The 18,885-nt window shown below is 36.6% G+C and overlaps 1 protein-coding gene across 1 annotated transcript in view; it reads left to right on the forward strand.

The window, feature by feature from the left end:
* Positions 1 to 1,260: 1,260 nt before the first annotated feature.
* Positions 1,261 to 18,885, forward strand: part of LOC140695934 (uncharacterized) — a 107,919-nt gene continuing 90,294 nt past the window's right edge. Inside the window, exon 1 of the mRNA XM_072959043.1 lies at positions 1,261 to 1,744. The gene's annotated coding sequence lies outside the window, so the exon portion shown is untranslated. The remainder of the gene's footprint in view (positions 1,745 to 18,885) is intronic.

Here is an 18,885-nt window from a genome sequence, read left to right on the forward strand (position 1 = left end):
CTGATTCTGAACACCAGTTTGCTTTGGGAAGCAGTGTCTGATCAGTGACTGTAAATGAAGGTATAACTCAGTACACCAAGTGCTGTTGACTTGTGTCCTCTGAAAATTTATATGTTGAAGCTCTAATCATCAAAGTAATGGAATTTTGAGATGGAGAATTTGGGAGGTAATTAGGTTTGGACGAGGTCACTACGGCAGAGATCTTCTTGATGGGATTAGCGCCCTTATAAGATACACCAAAGAGCTTGCTCTCTTTTTCTCTCATGTGAGGACACAGTGAGGTGGCCATGTGCCAGCTAGGAAGATCTCATTAGAATCTGACCTGCTGACACCCCAAGCTCAGACTTCCAGCCTCCAAATAAGAAATAAATTCCTGTTGTTTAAGCCATCCAGTCTATGGTATTTTGTTATGGCTGCCTGAGCTAGGGACACTAGCGCAAGGCGTGGGAGGGACCTAAGCTGGTGGATATACAGTCTACCTGAGTCTCTTTAATAAGGAGGAAGACTTACGTTCTTCAGAATTTCAAAGTGTTTATCATCTTTGAAGGAAGCATTGAATGCTCAAATATCAAACAGGAAAAAATATTCTAGTATATTTGTACCCCTAATTTGTGGAGAAGGTCCTTTCTGTTGCGTTAACTCTTTAACTAGCCAAGTTGTTTTCCTTTTATAGTTTAGTTTGGCGTCTGCAAAGCAGTATGTGCTATCCTGCCAGTAATTATAACAATATTTATGGAGTCACGATTAGTATTTCAGATTTCTGTACATCAGCTACTTATCCTAAGAGGATCAGAGGCTTTGAGTAATCTGTTCATATTCACCATGTTGGTACCATGAAGCAGTTCTGGACTGAAACAAAGACCTGGTGTTTTCTAAGACTGCCCTTCCCATGAATCCCACCGTCCAGGTAAGCTCTCCGTCAGCTTCTTTTTAGATTTTGGAAAAGGAACAGAATATTGTAATTACAGTGCGTATGTCACTTTTTCAGTACAGTATTCCAGACCTGGGAGCTGTTTCTGTGTCAGAAAGTGCCCATCTCTACAGCTGTTGAGAGCAACAGGAAAGAGTTGTTTGGTGATTTGGTGTCGAACCAAGGTGAAAAGTGTCATACAGGAACCCTCCCCACCTGAGCCTCCCAGACTCGGCTTTTCTCAGGAAAAAGAAATACGATTGGCGGTCCTGGGAGATGACGCACTTCCGGCGCGCTGCGAAGACCGAAGCCAAGACAGTCGAGACGTGTAGGTGTGGCCTTAGGTGAGCGGGCGCTGCTGGAGGATTTGGGCGCAGGCGCCGAGCTTGAAGCTGGAGCTGAGATCCGGGGCAGGGCTGCTGCCCCGCGCCGGCCTGTGGGGAAGCGGGGGCGGGGCCGGCGCGAGGCCTCCTGACTGCCCTGGGTGGCAAGTGCTGCGGCGGGCCGCTGAGGAGTTGGCCTCCGTGCGCCGGCTGCGGCTGGTGGCCTCTGCCGCTGCGCTCCTCGGCTCGCTTCCTCTACGGTTCCGGCCACGACTGCCCTCGCAGCCCTCGGCGTCGCCACTGGCGCCGCCGCCTGCCCAGCAGGCCGCTTTGGGCCGCGGAGCCCATGAGAGCGCGGGCCCCCCCGCCGCAGTTGCGGCGTCGCTGTAGTCCCGGAGCGCCCCGAGCCGGCGCGGGCATGGCCGCGGCATGAACGCCGAGACGCCGCCGGAGCCTGAGGAGAAGGCGGCCTTCGAGCCCGAGGCGGGAGCCATGCCGGAGAAGCGCGCGGGTGCGCGGGCCATGGGCGGCAGCTCGGTGAGCGCGGGCACGGAGTCCGAGCGCGTTGCTCAGCCCGGAGCCCGGGGTCCGGGGAGGCTGGGCGGGGTCGCGGCAGGAGTCCGGGAATGCGCAGCGCGGTGGTGGGTGCTCGTCCCCTGGGGGAACCGTCCTCTCGGGCCCCGAGAGGGGCTCTGTCTCTCGGAAAGTCTGTCCTTTCCCGAGTCAGCCAGCCGAATTCCTCACTGCTAGGGTTTCCCAGCGCTGCTCGTCGCTAGACAGAAATTTAGGCGACTTGGTTATTGTTTCAAAAGACACCCGACGTGGGCCCGTGAATATAACTCATTTGGCTCTTTCAGAATTCTCCGTACGTGTTATGGTCCTACTTTGATGGTGTACTTTCTGTCTTGAGCTTACTTAGAGGATGTATGGAGAGCCTTTAGAGCCGGCCTTAGGCCCTGGACCGGGAAGTTGGCGTTGGAGGCTGAGCAGCGCCTCCCTGTCCCTTCCCGGTTCTTTGGGCGGTCGCACAAGCGGTTGGTGAACAGGAAGATGGTATCAGAGGAAGCTGCCGATCCTAGGGCCCGGCTGAGGAGCATGTTCAGGCTAGTGTCTTTCCAATTTCATGTGATATTCAGATGACTTCTGAAACACGGGTTTAATCGGTGGAACAGGCTTTGCCAGAGGCGCTTTGGTTTTTGACGGTGAAACTAAGCATAGAGTCTGTCATTTCTTAAGACCTTTTTCTTTGGTGGGAGTAGGTCTATTGGGACAGAAAGTATAGAAACATTACAATAAGTAGAACCTAATGCCAAGGAGACTTTTTTCAAAGAAAAATAGAAATTATAGGAAAGTTAAATACATGCAGTTGGTCTCAGATTTTTAGCTTATGTATTTTAGTTTGCTTTTAAAGAATGCTAAATGATGTTGAAGGCCCCTCCCTGCCTAAGTGACTTATTTTGGGGGAAAAAAATTAGAGGTTCCTCATTCAAAAGATAACATTTCTCAGTTTTTTGTTTTTTTGGTAGAGGGAGGGAATTTCTATAGAACTGGTTTTTCTCCTTTTATTTTTGATTACATAAAAAGTAGACTTGCCATTTTCCTGCCCCCTAAGCCAAACCCAGCTGCCAGCGCCTTCTCCTGTCTTTGAATTGATAGACCGTAATTATAATTACTAACCAGTGGCCATCCTCGTAACCTCCTTCGTCCTTTCCCACACCCTCATGGCGGTGCATTAGTAAGTCTAGCTAAGTTTATAGGTAAAGATTTTAGGTTTTTAAGCTTTTCTGCATTCCTTTGGTTCAATTCCTCAGCATTTGTAACCTAGATTTTGACTCTCTCTTGATACTCCTACTTACTTTACCATCAGATTGCTCTCCACAGTATTGATTAGTACGATCTGACATGTAGATATGATCATTACTGTGGTCCTACGTATTTTCCTTGGTCCTCCTTTCTTAATAATCTAGCAAGTTGAAGCATTATAACATGATTAGGTGAGCATTCTTGGAATCCCAGTTACCACCTTTTATTATGTGTATAACTTTGGGCAAGATACATAATCTCTCAAAATTAATAATAGTGTTTGTCTTAGAGGATTGTGAGGGTTGCTACAACCTGGCACCTAGTAAGTCCCAAATAAATATTAGCTGTTACTATTTCTCAATATTTTTGCAGCATGGTTGGTCAGAATGTGTAGGTGATCCCTGTCTGATAAAAGCATTCAGTTCTTTCCCATTTACTAATCGATTCAGGAACTAGACTCCCAACCTAAAAATTAAACTTGCTAATTTTATGTGCTTGGAGCAGAAACTTTTCAGGGATGTTTACTTAAAGAAACTGAGACAGTTTATTCCCTGATTCCTTTTCCTGTGAGTCCTGATGCTAATTTGGGCACAAGTAAATGCCTGTTGAGTCTTTCCTTGTCTCTGAGGGTGCACCTAGTCAAGTATTGATAAATTGCAGTGGATACTGACAGTGAGTTTTCTTGGTGCTTGCTCTGCTTAGTGAGATGACTAGCATGGGCAGATAGCAGGGTTCAGCCACTGATACTTTTTGAAATGTGGGTTGGCAGGAAAATCAGTGAGTGCCTTTAACCATATGTATGTTCATGTCATATGCCAGTACCCCCAAATTATGCATCTTTACTATTTAGTTTGTTTCAAGCATTGCTTTCAGGTGCTACATTCTTCAGCCCCCATGATTTGACTTCATTTTAATGTGTAGAAATTTCTTTACGGTTTGATTTTAGCATATTCATGGCTTCAGATTCTTAATGCTATTAGTAATCACAGAGTCAGCTGACAACTTTTTTGTACCTTGTTTGGCAAAGATATATTGACTTGAATAATAGAAGGGAATCGAATTGCATTGCGGAAAAGGGAGGTGTGTATAGCAAACAAGTTCTTGTTTTATTGTCCTCTCTTTGCTCTATCCTTCCCTAATTGTGGGTGTACATACACCTTGAAATGATGTGTCAGAATTATTTGCATTATCATTGAATGCAGATTTTCCATAATCAGGTAAAAGAAAAGTCCTGTTGGAGTCATTTACCTTTGAGCATCTGGTAAGAATTAAGGATTTGCTGCAAAGAAAACAAAACCAAATTTAGCATACTATGTGTTTCAGAATGTTCATGGACTCCAAAAAGCCAAAACTTGGATACCAAGTTGAGATTCCTAACATAGGGCCTCTCAATATCAATTCCATTCTGGTGACATTTGATGTCTATTTAGCTGATTTTTCTCAGACTGTTTCAGAGGGATCCCTATAAAGGCTAATTCTGATTTATAAGAACAAGAATATTATATATTAATATAGACAAAATGGAAATATTACTGATGAGCAGCTTCTGTTACCAAAAAAAAAAGGCTTAAATGAGTAGGTGTATTTTATTTGTAAAAAGGTGAAAGAGGACCTAGGGCCATTTTAGGGGAAATTTTTTTTTATTATAGCTTTCACTTCTTAACACCGTTAGGAATCAATATGATCATTTCAATAACAAAATAGTGCTGGGACATTGGCACAACCAAACTCTGTCAAGTAAATTATAACAGGTGAAAGGAGAAATGAAAAGCATTTGTGAGCAGTTGATCTGTTCACTTTATAAAAGTGAGTGCATTGTGCTGTTTCATGTTTAGTATTGTGCACATCTCTGGCCAGTTTTCTATCATTAAGCCTAGCCTTTGTCAAAACACAGCCTTGTTGCTGTTGTATTGTCCTTAAGTCTGGTATAGAAAGCATTTTTTTAGACCTTGCTTCTTCGAATATCTTGAGCATCTTTTCCCACTGTTTTTCTGACTAGATTCAGTCTCTGAAGGCAAGGGACTATAGCTGTGTGTCTTATAATCTGAAATAGTCCTTTAGCAGTTGATCAATAAATTATGTTAATATAGAAATTAATCATTCAGTCTGGTTTAAACCAGGACTGTGCTTATTGATGAAATTAGCTTGTTGCTTTTCTGTCTCTTTTGGTTGGCCTTATAAAACAAATTGGAGAGTTCCGTTTTATTTGAAGAGTTTGTGTAGGATTGATAATACAATTCTAGAACTTTATAGTTCTTGGCTTTTGTGGGCTAATGTAGCTCTAGAATAATTTAGATTTTCTTCTGATTTTGTTTTTTTCTGTCAGTTTTAGTAAGTTGTATTTTGCTAGAAATTTGTCTGTTTCATCTAAAATTTCAAATAAATTGTCTTAAAGCTATTCCTGACAGCCTCTTAGGCTCTTTTTAACTACTATAGCTTCTTTTGTCTATTTTTAAAAAATTGTTGATATTGGTAATTTATACCTTATCTTTAAAAAATTAATTTTCTAGAGTCTTCTGGATTAATATTCACACATTTTCAAGTGACAATAATATCATGTCTTATTTCTGTGTATCTATATTATATGTACCAGAATATCGAGGAAAATGTTCAGTAGTAATGGTAAAAGTGCCCAGTGTTCTCTGTGTGACAGGAATATATATTTTCCCCACTGTTAAGGATGATGTTAGCTTTTCTTATATGAGAGAAACACACTTCAGTACACTATGGAAATACATCTTTTTATTCCTAATTCTCTTTCTTGCCTGTGTTCTCTCTCTGCTTTCCCCCTTCTTTCGCCTTCCTTCCTTTGCTCCCTTCCTCCTTCTAGTTCAGTGTCTCATAGAACCTTCACAAATGATCTATGGGATCTGAGGTGTGCCCTGGAGAAAGGTTGTGGCATAGCAAGGGCACTGATCTATGAAAATTGGGAGAGAAATACCGGTAATCAACTATAATAACAGTTTTCAACCCTGCAAAAACATAACATCTGTGAAGTTGGGTCAACTTCCTGCCTAGATGCCTGACTTTTTCCTATGTAGCTTTGTATTTACTTGTCTTTTTAAAATAGCTTCATTGGAATACAAAAACTGTGTATGTTTATAGTGTACAGATTTGTGTTTTGATGTGTGTACTCTTGTGAAATCATTACCACAACCAGGATAGTGAACATATCCCTCAACCTGTAAGGCTTCCTTGTGCCTGTCTGTGCTGCCTCTCTGCACCCCCACCTCTGGAGGTGAGCATTTATATGCTTCCTGTTACTATGTGGTAGTTTTTGTTTTCTAAAGTTTTGTATTAATGGATTCATACAGAATATATTTTTCTGTTTGGCCTTTTTCAACTTAGATAAATTATTTTGAGATTTATTCATGTTGCTATTATATAACTCAGTAGTGTATTCTTTTTCATTGCTCAGTAGTGTTCAGTCATATGTACATAAATACAGTGTACCATATATATGTGCATACATACAATTTACATATATACTGTTGAAGGTATGGGTACTGGTACATTTTATCCCTTAATCGCTTGGTGAACTTTTGGTTTATCACCGTTTTTTGTTATTACAAATAAAGCTGCTATGAGCATTCATGAACCAGTCTTTGAATGGAATATACTTTCCTTTCTTTTCCACTCCTAAGTATTTAGTAGATTTGGTGTAAAGTGAATACTTAGGTGTGGAATGGTTGGATCATATGGTAGATGTATTGTTTAACTTTTTAAGAATCTACCAAACTTCTTAAACCTTTAAAAATTTAATTTTAAATTTTACATTGCCACTAGCACTATGAGAGAGAGTTCCAGTTCGTCTACATCCTTGTCAACACTTGGTCAGTTATTTTTATCCCTTCTAATAGATCTTTAGTGGTATCTCACTGTACTTTCTTTTTTAACCTCACTTTGGCTAATTATGTTCAACATATTTCCATAAGCTTACTTGCCATCTGTATATCCTCTTGATGAAGAGTCCATTCAAGTCTTTTGCCTATTTATTTGTTGTTGTTGGGTTGTTTATAATTGAGTTTTAAGAATTCTTTGTATATTTGGGTTGGAAGTCTTTTATCATATTTGTTTGCAAATATTTTCTTCTGAGCAGTTTTTATTTTGATAAAATTTAACTTTATGAATATGTTCTTTCATGGATTATGGTTTTGGTTTCATATCTAAGAAATCCTAACTCAGTGTCACAAGGATTTCCTTCTGTATTTTTAGAATTTTTTTTGATTTTACAATTATGTTTATAACTCATTTTGAATTAATTTTTTATGTGGTACAAAGTATGGGTAGGAATTCTTTTCTTGTGTATGATAACCAATTGTTATCACATACGTCATCTGCTGAGAAGACTTATTCACTAAATTGCCTTTGCACCTTTGTCAAAATTCAGTTATCCATATATGTGTCAGTCTATTGTGGATTCTCTCTTCTGTTTCATTGATCTATTTGTTTATCTTTACATCAACACCACTCAATTTCTATTACTGGAGATTCATAGTAAAATTTGAAACAAGTAGAGTTTGTCCTTCAAACTTGTTCTTCTCTTTTAAAATTGTTTTGACTATTCTGGGTCTGTTACATTTTGGAATTACACAATCAACTTGTCAGTTTCTGCAAAAAAAATCTGCCCTAGTATTTTCATTGGGAGTATATTGATCCTGAAGATCAGTTTAGAAAGAATTGTAAACAATATTGAGTCTTCTGATCCATAAATGAGATATCTCTTTATTTTACGCCTTTAATTTCTTTCAGCTGTGCTTAATTTTCAACAATTTTTTTGCATCATTTGTCACATTATCCCAAGTATCATACCTTTTTGGTGCTATTAAACATGTAATGTAAATGTAATGTAAATGTACATTCTTAAGAAATTTTAAATTTACAACTGTTTGTTGCCAAAATATAGAAATACAGTTGATTGAAAAAAATTTTAATTGTAATATATGTAACAAAATTTACAATTGAATTATTTTGTGTGCAGTTCACTAGCGTTAAGTATATTCACAGTGTTGTGCAGACAATTTCCAGAACTTTTTCATCTTGTAAAACTGAAACTGTATATTCATTCAATAGCAACTCCCCATTTATCCCAGCCCCTGATAATCACCAGTCTGCTTCAGTTTCTGAATATTGACTACTTTGGGTACCTCGTATAAGTGGAATCACTTATCTTTTTGTGTCTGGCTTATTTCACTTAGTATAATGTCCTCGAGACATGTTGTCTTCAAGATTGTTGATGTGTGGCATGTGTCAGGGTTTTCTTCAAGACTGGATAATATTCCATTTCCTGTATATGCCACATTTAATTTCTCCATTTACCTGTTGATGAGCACTTGGGTTGCTTCTATCTTGCGGCTATTAAAAATAATGCCACTGTGAACAGGAGTGTACAGACCCCACTTTGAATTCTTTTGCATGTCTACCCAGAAGTGAAATTGCTGAATCATTGGATAATTCTGTTTTTAATTTTTTAAGGAACCACTAAACTGTTTCCCATGGTGGCTGCACCATGTTACATTCCCACCAACAATGGACCAGGGTTATAGTTTCTCTATATCCTCCTCAACACTTGTTATTTTTTGTTTTGTTTTTGTTTTGAATAGTAGCCATGCTGATGGGTGTGAGGTGATACCTCATTTTGATTTTGCATTTTCCTGATGATTAGTATGTTGATTATTTTGTCATATGCTTATTGGCCATTTGTATATTTTCTTTGGAGAACTGTATATTCAAGTCCCTTGCCCACTTTAAAATTGGATTATTTGAATTGACTCCTTACCATATACATGCTTTGCAAATATTTTCTCCATAAGTTGCTTATCCCTCTGTTGATTGTGTCCATTGATGCACAAGTTTAAAATTTTCATGAAGTCCAATTTATCTGCTTTTGTTGCCTGTGTTTTTTGGTGTCATATCCAAGAAATCATTGTCAAATCTGATGTCATGAAGCTTTTTCTCTATGTTGTCTTTTTTGTTTTTAGAGATATGACAAAAGCTGTATTTAGCCCAATTCAATACCTGGTTAGCAACATTCCTTATATTCAAGACCTATTTAATTCAGTCACTGTATATGATAAAATATGTCTGGCATTCAACAACAACAAAACAAGGCACGCTAAAAGACAATCAAAATAATACAGTTTGATGTAACAATTTAAGTATTAGGACAAGACGTATTTAGAATTACTAGATGCAGAGTTTAAAATAACTATGATTAATCATTGAAAGATCTAATGGAAAAAACAGACTTTGTGTTAAACCAGATAAGTTCTATCATCAGAGAGAGGAAAACTTTGCTATTGGCAAAGGAGCAGCTCCGCTGGCCACCAGTTCTATCATGTGACTGGATGTGTAGCCTAGAATTGCTGGTTAGCCGTCTCAAAGATTCTAATAAATTGGCTTTTTTGCTCAAACTCTCTGGGGCGGATTCTGTTTCTTGTGAATATAATTAACACATTTTAACACTTGGTATTTTTAAATGAAGACATTTAAAGTAATTTGTTGCTTTTCTTTTCACATTATATTTTAACCTTTTAAAAATTTGTCTATTTCACAGTATTGTGTTTTTTAAGTTGAAGTGTAGTTCATATACAATATTGTATGTTATAGGCATACAATATAGTGATTCACACTTTTTAAAGGTTATACTCCATTTATAGTTATTATAAAATACTGGCTATATTCCCCATGTTGTACAATACAGCCCTGTGGCTTATTTTATACCTGATAGTTTGTACCTCTTAATCCTCCACCTCACCCCTCCCCCTTCCTTCTCCCTACTGGTAATCACTAGTTCCTTCTTTATATCTCTGTCTGTTTCTTTTCATTATATTCACTAGTTTGTTATATTTTTTAGATTCCACATGTGTGTGATATCTTAGAGTATTTGTCTTTCCCTGAGTGACTTATTGCATTTACTATAATGTCCTCCAAGTCCATCCATGCTGTACACCAGAACATTTTAAGTCAACTGTACTTCAGTTAAAAAGCAAGCAAGCAACCAACCAACCCATTTAAAATACAGGAAAAAGAACTAAACAGACATTTTTCCAAAAGAGGAAATGCAGATGGCCAACAGGAACATGGAAAGTTGCTCAACATCACTAATACCAAGGAAGTGCAAATGAGATATCACCTCACACCTGTCAGAATGGACATTGTCAAAAAGAACACAAATAACAAATGTTGGCAAGGATGTGGAGAAAAGGGAACCCTTGTACACTATTGGTGGGAATGTAAATTGGTGCAGCCACTATGGAAGACAATATGGAGGTTTCTCAAAAACCTGGAAATAGAACCACCATTTGGCCCAGCAGTTCCACTGCTGGGTATATATCCAAGAAAAACAAAGACATTAATTCAGAAATATACATATACCCTGCTATTAACAGCAGTGTTACTTATAATTGCCAAGGTATGGAAGCATCCTAAGGGAACATCAATAGATGAATGGATAAAGAAGATGTAGCATATGTATATGATGGAATGCAACTCACCCATAAAAAAGAAGGATATTTTGCCATTTGCAAGCCCTTCACTTTTTTTTTTCACTTCAAAAACCAGAATTTTATAACTGGCATAAACATTCCCATTACCTCAAAAATAGCAAAATAACCTAGAAATAACGTTAACCAAGGAAGTTAGCTATACTCTGAAAACTAAAACATTGATGAAGGAAATTGAAGATGATACAAAGAAATGGAAAGATATCTTATGCTCTTGGATTGGAAGAATCAACGTTATCGAAATGGCCATACTACTCAAAGCAATGTACAGATCCAATGCAACCCCTGTCAAAATACTCAACATTTTTCACAGAAGTAGAACAATTTCAAAATTTATATGGATCCATAAAAGACCCCAAATTGCCAAAGCAGTCTTTTCTAGGTTTTTTTTCCTTTTTCTTTTTCTTCTTTTTGTTCTGTTTTCTTATGATTTGATGACTAGAGAAATTCCTTTAACATTTGTTGTAAAGCTGATTTGGTGCTGAAACCTTCGCTTTTGTTTATCTGTGGAGCTTTTGATTTCTCCCTCAAATCTGAACAAGAGCCTTGCTGGTTAAGAGTATTCTTGGTTGTAGGTTTTCCTCTTTCATCGCTTTAAATATTTCATGCCACTCCCTTCTGGCCTGAAAAATCTGGCTGATAACCTTACGGGAGTTCCCTTGTATGTTATTTGTTGCTTTTCTCTTGATTTTAACATTTTCTCATCCTTAATTTTTGTCAATTTGATGATTATGTGCCTTGGTGTGTGTCTCTTTAGGTTGATCCAGCACTGTAAGTTTAAAGTGTGCAGCATAATGATTTGACTTACATACATCATGAAATGGTTACCACATTAAGTTTAGTTCAAACATCCATCATCTCGTAGATAGAAAATTAAAGAAATAGAAAAAATTCTTTTTCTTGTGATGAGAACTCTTAGGATGTATTCTCTTTCTCTGTATATGAAAGATGTAACAACTTGCATATATAACATACAGTGGTGGTCATTATATTTATCACCTTGTGCATTACACCTCTATTTCTCATTTGTCTTACAACTGAAAGTTTGTGCCTTTGACCACCTTCATCCAGTCCCCCCTCCCCCAACCTCTCCTTCCCCTGCCACTGTTAACCACAAATCTTACCTCTTTTTGTATGAGTTTGTTTTTGAAGTATGACTGACCTACAACACTATGTTAGTTGCTGTTACACAACAAAATTATTTGGTACTTCTGTACATTTCAAAATGATCACCACAATAAGTCTAAAATATGTCACCATACAAAGATACTGCATATTTATTTACTATATTCCCCACACTGTATGCATCAATCTGTATATATGTGATTATTTTAAGCTGCTGATCTCTTTTAAGTTCAAATGGATTTTAACAACCCTGTATTTTTAATCCCTGTATCCCACATTAAACTGTTTTTGACATCGTATTTTACATATTTTTGTTTTGTGTGTCCCTTATTAACTGCTTGTTGTGGATATAGATGATTTTACTAATTCTGTCTTTAAACTTTCCCTACTAGCTTTATACATGGCTGATTTATTTATTACCTTTCTGTATGTTTGTCTTTACCAAATAAGATTTTTACCAAAAAGATTTTTCTTTTTATAATTTTAATGTTTCTAGTTGTGGCCTTTTCTTTTTCACTCAGAGAAGTCTCTTTTAACATTTCTTGTAAAGCTGGCTTGGTGGTGCTGAACTCTTGGATTTTGCTTGTCTGTAAAATTTTTGATCTCTCCATCAAATCTTAGTGGAAGCCTTGCCAGGTAGAGCATACTTGGTTGTAGGCTTTTCCCTTTCATCACTTTAAATATTGTGTCACTCCCTTCTGGTCTGTAGAATGTATGCTGAAAAATTAGCTAATAGCCTTATGGGAGTTCTGTTGTATGTAACTTGCTGCTTTTAATAGTGTCTTTATCTTTAATTTTTGCCATTTTAATTACCATGTGTCTTGGTGTGGTCTTTAGGTTGATCCTGTTTGTGATGTCTGTAATTCCTGGACCCGGAGGTCTGTTTCCTTTCCCCAGTTAAGGAGATTTTCAACTATTATGTCTTCAAATACGTTCTCTCTGCACCTTTCTCTTTCTGGGACCCCTATAATTCACATGTAGTACGCCTGATGTTGTCCTGAAGGTCTCTTAGACTTTCCTCATTTCTTATTCTTTTTCTGCTTCTGCTTCAGTGATTTCCACTGCTCTGTCTTTCATAATGCTGATCCATTCCTGTGCATTATTCAATCTACTGTTGATCACTTCTAAGTGTATTTTTCATTTCATTTATTGTATTCTTCATCTCTGGTTCTTCTTTATATTTGCTTATTGTGCATATTATATATGCACAAAAGTTTAACTTTCTGTTAAACACAAGTTTTTAATTGTAATGGAGTCCAACATAACTTTTTCTTGCATGGATGGTGACTATAGTGTTGTGTATACAAACTCATCATGAAAATGAAGGACCTTATTTTTAGGTCTACGAGCTATTTGGAGTTACTTTTTTTAGTGTAGTAATATGTACATAACATAAGATTTACCATCTTAGCCATTTTTAAGTGTATAGTTTGGTGGCATTCAAGTACATTAAAATTGTTTTGCAGACATTACCATTGTTTATCTCCAGAACTTTGTATTATTAAATTATTTTCATTAACAAAACTCAGTATCCACTAAATTGTCTAACTCCCCATTTCCCCCTCCTCCCAGTCCCTGGCAACCACCATCTACTCTCTGTCTCTATGAATTTGATAACTCTAGGTACCTTGTATAAAGAGAATCTTACAGCATCTGTCTTTATATGATGGGCTTATTTCAATTAGCATGTCTTCAAGGTTTATCCATGTTGTAACATGTCAGAATTTCTTTTTTTATTGCTGGATAGTATTCCATTGCATGCATATACCATATTTTGTTCATAGATGCATCTACCAGTGGACACTTGGGTGGCTTCTATCCTTTGGCTGTTGTCAGTAATGCTATGAACATGGATATCTCTTTGAGACCCTGCATTCAGTTCTTTTGGATATATACCCAAAAGTTGATAGAATTGCTGGATCATTAGGTAATTTTTTTTTTTTTTTAAGGAACCCCATAGTGTTTTTCACAGTGGCTATAGCATATTACGTTTCCACCAACAGTGCACCATGGTTTCAGTTTATATCCTGTCAGCATTTGTCATTTCTGGCTTTTATATTTGTTTTTTAGTCATAGCCATCCTAATGAGCACAAGGTAATATCTCATTTTGCTTTTGATTTGCATTTCCTTAATGGTTAGTGATGTTGAGTGTCTTTTCTTGTATTTGTTTGTTTTTTGCCTGTTTTTTAATCAGTTTTTTGTACCTGTGAGGACTTTTTTATGCATTCTGGATTTTAATCTCTTATCAGATACAGGATTTTCAGTGTTTTCTGCTATGGGTTGTCTTTTCACTCCATTGAATGTCCTTTGATACACAAAAGCTTTCATTTTGATCAAGTCTGATTTATCTATTTTTTTCATTTTTTGCTGCTTCTTTTGGTGTTACATCTAAGAAATCATTGCCAAGTCCGATGTCATGAAGCTTTCTCTCTTGTTGTCTTCTAAGTCTTTCAGAGTTTTAGCTCTTATGTTCAGGGCTTTGATCCATTTTGAGTTAATTTTTTGTCCGTGATGTAAGGTAAAAAGGTCGTCTTCATTCTTTTGCATGTGAATATCCAACTTTCCCAGCACCGTTTGTGGAAGGCTGCCCTTTATCTATTGAATGGTCTTAGCACCCTTGTTACAAATCATTTGACCAGTATGAAAATATTTATTTCTGGATTCTGGTATACCCCTTTGTTCTATATGTCTGTCTTTTTTGTTTGTTTGTTTCAATATGAATTTATTTATTTTGAATATTTTAATTGAAGTATAGTCAGTTTACATTGTTGTGTCAATTTCTGGTGTACAGCACAGTTTAGTCATAAGAAACATACATATATTAACTTTCATAGTCTTTTTCACCATAAGTTACTACAGGGTATCGATTATAGTTCCCTGTGCTGCACAGTTAAAATTATTGTTTATCTATTATATATATATTAGTATCTTCAAATTTTGGACTCCCAATTTATCCCTTCCCATTTGCTTCCCCCTCTGGTAACCATAAGTTTGTTTTCTATGTCTGTGAGTCTGTTTCTGTTTTGTAAATAAGTTCATTTTTTTTTTATTCCATATGACATTTTTCTTTCTCTTTCTGGCTTACTTCACTTAGAATGACATTCTCCAGGAATATCCATATTGCTGAAAATGGCATTATATTATTATTTTTATGGCTGAGTAGTATTCCATTATATAAATATACCACAACTTCATTATCCAGTCATCTGTCAATGGACATTTAGGTTGCTTTCATGTCTTGGCTATTGTAAATAGTACTGCTGTGAACATTGGGGTGCATGTGTCTTTTTGGATTAAGGTTCCTTCTGGATATATGCCCTGAAGTGGGATGCTGGATCATATGATAAGTCTATTTTTAGTCTTTGGAGGAATCTCCATACTGTTTTCAATAATGGCTGCACAAACTACATTCCCATCAGCATTGTAGGAGGGTTCCCTTTTCTCCACACTGTCTGCAGCATTTATCGTTTGTGGACTTTCGAATGATGGCCATTTTAACTACTGTAAGGTGATACCTCATTGTAGATTTGATTAGCATTTCTCTGATAATCAGCGATACTGAGCATTTTTTATGTGCCTATTGGCCATTGGCCATTTGTGTGCCTATTGGCCATTTGTATGTTTTCATTGGAGGCTTGCTTCTTTAGTTCTTCTGTCCATTTTTGGACATTCTGTTGTTGTTGTTGTTAAGTTGTATGAGCTGTTTATATATTCTGGAAATTAAGCCTTTGTCAGTCTCATCTTTTGTAAATATTTTCTCCTGTTCCATAGGCTGTCATTTTATTTGCTTACGGTTTCCTTTGCTGTGCAAAAGCTTGTAAGTTTAATTAGATCCCACATGCTTATTTTTGCTTTTATTTCTTTTGCTTGGGTAGATTGTCATAGGAGAACATTGCTGAGATTTATATTGGATAATGTTTTCCTAAGTTTTCTTCTAAGAGCTTTATAGTGTCTTGTCCTATGTTTAATTCTTTAAGCCATTTGAGTTTATTTTTGAGTGTGGTGTGAGGGAGTATTCTAACTTCATTGGTTTACGTGCAGCTGTCCAGTTTTCCCAACACCATTTTCTGAAGAGGCTGTGTTTACCCCACTGTATGTTCTTGCCTCCTTTGTCAAAGATTAATAGACCAAAAGTTTGTGGATTTATTTCAGGGCTCTCTCTTCTATTCCATTGATCCGTATGTCTGTTTTTGTACCAGTACCATGCTGTTTTGATTACTGTAGCTCTATAATATTGTCTGAAGTCTGGGTGGGTTATTCGTCCAGCTTCATGCTTTTTCTTCAGTAATGCTTTGGCAATTCTGTTTCTTTTGTGGTTCCATATAAATTGTAGGATTTGTTCTAATTCTGTGAAAGCTGTCCTGGGTAATAGGGACTGAATTAAATCTGTAGATTGCTTTGAAAAATATGGCCAATTTAACAATATTAATTCTTCCAATCCAAGACCGTGGGCTATCTTTCCATTTGTTTGTCGTCCTTAATTTCCTTAGTGTTTTGTAGTTTTATGCATATAAGACTTTCACTTCCTTGATCAGATTTATTCCTAAGTATTTTACTTGGGGGGATGCAATTTTAAAAGGGATTGTTTCTTGACTTTCCTTTTCTGATATCTCATTGTTAGTGTAAAGAAATGCCACTGATTTCTGTATGTTAATCTTGTATCCTGCTACCTGGCCGAATTCTTGTATTAGCTCTAGTAGTTTTTGTGTTGAATCTTTAGGGTAGTCTATATATAGTATCATGTCATCTGCATATAGTGACAGTTTTACCTCTTCTCTTCCAATTTGGATCCCTTTTATTTCTATTTCTTGTCTAGTTGCTATGGCTAGGACTACCAATACTATATTGAATAGAAGTGGTGAGAGTGGGCATCTTTGTTTTGTTCCAGATTTTAGTAGAAAGGCTTTCAGCTTTTCACCATTGAGTATTATGCTGGCTATAAGTTTCTGTTTGTCTTCATACCAGTACCACACTGTTCTGATTAGCATTGTAGTATGTTTTGAAATCAGGTAGTATGAGAACTGCAGTTTTATTCTTTTCTTCCCAAGATTGTTTTGGCTATTCAAGATTCCTTGAGATTCCATATAACATCATGACATCTGCAAACATAATTTTACTGCCTCCTTTGCAGTTTGGGTGCCTTTTATGTTTTTCTTCCCTAGTTACTCTGGCTAGAGCTTCCAGTAGTGTGTTGAATAGAAACTGTGACAGCAGGTACTGTTTTCTTGTTCTTGATTTTAGAGGAAAAGTGTTTTCAGCCTTTGACTATTGTGTGATGTTAGGTGTGGATTTTTCATAAGTGGCTTTTATCATATTGAGATAATTTCCTCCTATGCTAGTTTTTTGGATTTTTATTTTTATCATTAAAGGGTGTTAATTTTGTCAAATGCTTTTTCTGCATCCGTTGAGATGTAGCATGTGGGGTTTTTTCCTCCCCTTTATTTTAATGTGGTATATTGCACTGACTGATTTTTATATGTGAACTGTTCTTACATTCCAGGAATAAATCTCACTTAGTCATGGTGTATATTTTAATATGCTGGTGAATTTGGTTTGTTAGTATTTTGTTAAGGATTTTTGCTTCAGCAGCGTAGGTGAAATTAGCCTCTAGTTGTGTTTTCTTGTAGTGTCTTTGGCTTTATACAGATTACACTGTCTTCATAGAATGTGTTCATAAAATGTGTTCATTTGTGAGAAGAGTTTGAGAGAGATTAGTGTTCTTTAAATATTTGATAATTTAACAATGAAGCCATCAGGTTCAGGTTCAGGGCTTCTCTTTATCAGAAGGTTTTTGATCACCGATTCAATCTCCTTACTAGTTCTAGGTCTATTTGTATGTTCTAGTTTTTCACGATTCTGTCATAGTACATTATGTGTTTCTAGGAATTTGTCCCTTTGATCTACTTTATCCAGTTTGTTGGCTTACGCTGCCCACAGTACTCTCTTAAAACTCTTCCTTCATTTCTGATTTTAGCAATTTGTCTTCCCTCTATTTTTCTTGGTTAGTTTTGCTAAAGATTCATCAATTTTTTGCTATTTTCATAAATACCAACTTTTGATTTTGTTGATTTTCTGTGTTGCTTTTTCTATATTGCATTTATTTCTGCTCTAATCTATTATTTTTTTCCTTTTTCTTGTTTGTGATTTGTTCGCTCTTTTCTGGTTTCTAACTGAAAAGTTGTTGATTTCAGATCTTCCTTGTTATTCAGGCATTTACAGCTATAAGTTTCCCTGTAAGCACTGCTTTAGCTGTATTCAACATTTTTTGATATGTTCCATTTTCATTTTTTTTCATCTGAAAGTTCTGTGACTTTTCTTTGTGATTCCTTTTTTGACCCATGGCTTCTTGAGAGTATGTGGATTAATATCACATGTTTATTAATTTTCCAAATTTCCTTAATGTTACTGATTTCTCATTTCATTACATTGTGGTCAAGAACATAGTTTGTGTGATTTTAATTCTTTTAAATTTATTCAGACCTATTTCATGGTCTTTCCATGTGCACTTCAGAAGAATGTGTGTTCTGCTGTAGTTGGATGGAGTGCTTAATAGTCATCTAGTTAGTGTTAACTGAAATCTGCTTCCTTGCTGATCTTTTGTCTAATTGTTCTGTTATTCCAAGTGGGTATTGAAGTCTCCAGCTATTGTTGAATTGTCTATTTGTGTCTTTTATTTTTAAAAGGTTACAAATGCCAGTGGGTGAGGGAGAATGAATGATTTAATGGTGTTTGATATTGATTATAAAGAGGTCCTATAAACCAATATGAAAGATTACAGTCTTCAGTAAAAAAATGTGCAAGGATGAACAGACAGTTCACAGAAAAAGAACTATAAATTCCTGATAACCATAGGAAAGAAGCACAACTTGTAAGCAGGGAAATGCAAAACAAAATAAGATAACCACTTAAAAATCTAATTAGGAAATGTTTAAAACTTATGTGCAATCTTAGGATATGGGGAAACAGGTGTTCTCAAACACTGTTAATGAGACAAGTTCTTTTTAAAGTTTTTGGTAGCTTTTTAAGGTTTTGGGGTATTTTTATTTATATTTTATTATGAATATGCCCCTATACTCATCCTACTCCAACAGTTGAAAAACACAAAATCAATATTACTTCACCTGCATTTTCTATAAGTGGTCCTTAAGTGTCAGCTGAATTGAATCCAAGCTTTTATTTTGGCAAGGTAATTTATAAGTGGTATTATTTCTTGTATCA

Source organism: Vicugna pacos, chromosome 4 (genome assembly GCF_048564905.1).
Source record: "Vicugna pacos chromosome 4, VicPac4, whole genome shotgun sequence".
In the NCBI taxonomy this organism is placed as follows: Eukaryota; Metazoa; Chordata; class Mammalia; order Artiodactyla; family Camelidae; genus Vicugna; species Vicugna pacos.